General features: G+C 35.3%; 1 non-coding gene across 1 annotated transcript; it reads right to left on the bottom strand.

The window, feature by feature from the left end:
• Positions 1–2,927: 2,927 nt before the first annotated feature.
• Positions 2,928–3,034, bottom strand: LOC138835090 (U6 spliceosomal RNA). Its single transcript, XR_011374426.1, has one exon. It is a non-coding gene; the product is annotated as a U6 spliceosomal RNA (small nuclear RNA).
• Between the last annotated feature and the right edge of the window lie 855 nt (positions 3,035–3,889).

Here is a 3,889-nt window from a genome sequence, read left to right as displayed (position 1 = left end):
TTCTCCACACTCTCACCAGCCAACATTATTACTTTTTTTTTAAGTTTTTTTAAAGGGCAGTTTTTTACTGTGTGCAATACCCAAGATGACCTCAGACCCAAATCCTTTTACTCCAACCTCCTAAAAGCTTCGAATTACAAGCCTTTACCATCACACCTGGTTCCTTTGATTTTTTTGATAAGAGTTATAGTAGTTATGAAGTAGTATCATAGTAATTTTGAATTGCATTTCTCTAATGACTTTTTCTTACAAAACATTAAACCAGTATAGAAGTTGTATTAAACACAACTTTGTAAACCCACTGGCAATTTTCAGGGCTTTTTGGAAAACATGTCTATTCAGAAATTTTGTCCATTTTTAATCAAGTTTCTTGTTAATCTCATCTTTAATCTCTCTATACAAAAGCAATAATTTATTCAAGGTAGTAGAAAGGAAAAAATTAAGCAACTCCTAACATTTTTTAGTTTTCAATAACATGATATTGATTAAATCATTTTCTGTTAATGCTTGAGACTATATAACTCAATTTAGTTAGACCTTATACAAGACTATATGTATTTTATTTTACGTTGATTTTTCTTTCCAAAGCCTGTGTGACTAATTTCCCTTCGTTTCTTTCTGTCTCATGTAGTTCAGATTTCAAACAAAAGAATAAATGGAAGGAAGCGAACAAAAAAAAATACATTTCCTCTCATCTGATGATGCCTCTACAAGAATGAGGAAAGACCTATGATAAAATATCAAAAAGACAATTTATTCTTCTGGGTTTTCATTATCTTTGTTATTTAACTTAAATGATGTAAAACACACTATACTGCTCAGATACTTTTATGTTTTCTCAGTTTTGTACATTTTCTTTTTTTTGGGGGGGGGGATCCGGTCAAGGGGCCTGAACTCTGGGCCTGGGCGCTGTCCCTCAGCTCTTCAGCTCAAGGCTAGTGCTCTACCACTTGAGCCACAGCACCACTTCCGGCTTTTTTTTCTTTTTGCTTATGTGGTACTGGGGAATAGAACCCAGGGCCTCAGACATGCAAGGCAAGCGGTCTACCACTGAGCTACCTTCCCAGCCCTGTACATTTTCTTTTGGACTTCATCTCAGTCTACAACATTCCTTCATTATTATGTCCCTGATATTTTTACACTAACAAGACTGAAGATAACCAGTTTGATTTACAGCATGAAAAGTTATCCACCTGGCTTCCCTGGAAGCAGAGCATGATCAATAGATAACATTACTTCTGGTTGCTCACTACATGTAATGGTTTCCGTAATACTTATGACATTCTATTTAGTATTTTAAAAAAAACTTCTGGCTAAACTCAAAGCTCATTCATGGAAGTTTATGTTAAGTATTTTACAAGTTTTATTTCTCTTAATTCTTAAGATAACATTTGCAATAATGCTAATGTTATTACCATTTTAGTGTTGGGAAAAATTGTAATTAAAGGCACTAAGTGCATGGCCCAAAGACACACAGTGAGGAAGGAAATGAGTCAAAGTTTCCAAAAGTATTTCTGCAATACACAAAAGGTAGGTAAATTCTCTCCATTCTCTTACACTCTCAATTCAATATTCATATTTTCCAAGAAATAATAGCATAGCAAATATTGCCCATGGTGATTGTTTTCTGTCACATTTTGTCTTCAACACAGACTGTGTTGGTGACAGTGGGTTATCATGCACAGAGCTGAGCTTCTAAATTGAGGTCCAAAGAGAGGCAAATTTCTTCTGTCCCACAGTTCCAGTTTTTTTAAAAAGTACCAAAACTTTTAAATATCACTTACTCTCTTTTAAGAATCCAAAAATGAAATAAATTCACATTTAATCAATGCAAAATACTTTAAAAGTAGGAGACAATAAAACAGGCCCCCATGAAGTAAATTTTCTTCTACTTTTAAAATTATTCTGAAAGCCTTGTATTGGTTAGTCACACTTATAATCCTATCTACTTGGGATATCTACTCAGGAGCCTGAGATCTGTGGATAACCATTGGAAGCCAATCAGGGCTTCCAAAACAAACAAAAAAATTCATGAAATTATTTTTCAAAATTTTTAATGAACTAGCAAAGACCCAGGAAAGAAAATGTAGTTCATATAGTACCTCACCAACCTAGAGAGGAACGACCTAGCATGGCCTTTAAGCCCTGATTTCAAACTCTGAGCACGCCAACACACATGCATGCACATGCGTTTGCACGCATGCATCTTTTCCCTTCCCCTCCCCAAATTAGAGAAGCGTAAATACAAGAGGCACATGCACCAACTTCAAATACAGTGAAAACAAGGGTTATAGCATGGGGGAGGAACATACAAAGAAACAAAAATTCACATCGCACATTATAAGTACGTTAGAAACAATAGCAAGAAACAAACAAAAAAAATACTTGTTTCCCTATCTTGGAGTTCAATTCCCTTAACATCATCATATCTGTTCATATGAACATAGTTTTTGACATTGTCTGCTTGCCCTAGACATATATTCGTTATTGAAAATAAGGGAAACCATGGGACCTGTTTCTTTGGACTTGGCTTACTTCACATAATAAATTTTTTCCCAAGTCTTTCCATTTCCTAACAAATTGGGTGATGTCATTCTTTCTGATGGAGGCATAGAATTCCCTTGTGTATATACACCACATTTTCTTGATCCATTCATGTAGTGGGGATAGCTGGGTTGGTTCCATATCTTAGCTATGGTAAATAATGCTGCAATAAACATAGTTGAGCTGGTAGTTTTAGTATGGTCTTTTTGTGATCATTTAGTAAATCCCCAAAAGTGGGGTTGCTGGGTCAAAGGGGAGCTTTATGTGGAATCGTTTGAGGAACCTCCATAATGCTTTACAAAGTGGTTGAACAAGTTTACACTCCCACCAAGAATGCTGTATGGTTCCCTTGTGGCCACATCCCCTCCAGCATCTGTTGTTGTAAAAATATGGAACGCTCCACGAATTTGCATGTCGTCCTTGCACAGGTGCCATGCTAATCTTCTCTGTATCGTTCCAATGTTAGTGTATGTGATTCTGAATTGAGCACAAAATATTTTTATATCAAAAGTGCAATTGGATTTTATTAAACTAGACGATTCAACAAAAAGGAAGTTCAAAAGAATTGTCATGAAATTTTACAACCATATATTTCTTACATAAGCACACATTTAAGAATAAAGTCAAGATTGACATGTCAAAAACAAAATAATTCCAGATATTTGTTGTTCAAGAAATGTGTAGGAGGAGGAATTCAATTATTCTATACAAGGCACCTGTCATAATGAACACTGCAGCAAGTGTTAAGGTTCGTTCAAAGTTTTAACGTTTTAAATATATTCAATTTTGGGAATTGTTTCAATTTTGGGAACACAAGCCTCAACAATATGTCAATACTATCCTCTTATTTATCTCTAAAGGTTTATGCTTCTGGTCTTTTAATATTAAAACTTCAAAAAAAATTATCTTTAGCAAGTTGTGCAAAGGGGTTTTGCTTCATCATGTCAGTGTTGAATAGAGTGTACGTGCATTTCAATGTTCAGTGCATCTGGATCATTGTCAAATTTTCCTTTTTTCTTCCTTCCCTTACCCCAACCCCACCTATCCCTTCAAGTTTCCTACTTATATTCTCACATATGTACATTGAGTGTTATGACTGTATTAGTCCACCATTTCCCTCTCCATCCTTCTGCCCTATTTCCTCTAAGCCTAGCTCCCCTTTTAAGACTTGTTTCAAATTTATGGTGTTTTGTTAAATATCTCTACCTTTGGCATTTGGCTATGGGCTTGCCACATCCTCTCTTCCATGTTTGACCACATAAATGAATATATTTCTCCACATTTCTAATCTCTGAATGGCTGAGATAGGTCTATTTTACTATTCACCTTCTGTCCTAAATTTAGA

This window comes from Dipodomys merriami, unplaced genomic scaffold (genome assembly GCF_024711535.1).
Source record: "Dipodomys merriami isolate MVZ:Mamm:240054 unplaced genomic scaffold, mDipMer1.0.p SCAF_227, whole genome shotgun sequence".
Classification (NCBI taxonomy): domain Eukaryota; kingdom Metazoa; phylum Chordata; class Mammalia; order Rodentia; family Heteromyidae; genus Dipodomys; species Dipodomys merriami.
This window is presented reverse-complemented; position numbering and strand designations above follow the sequence as displayed.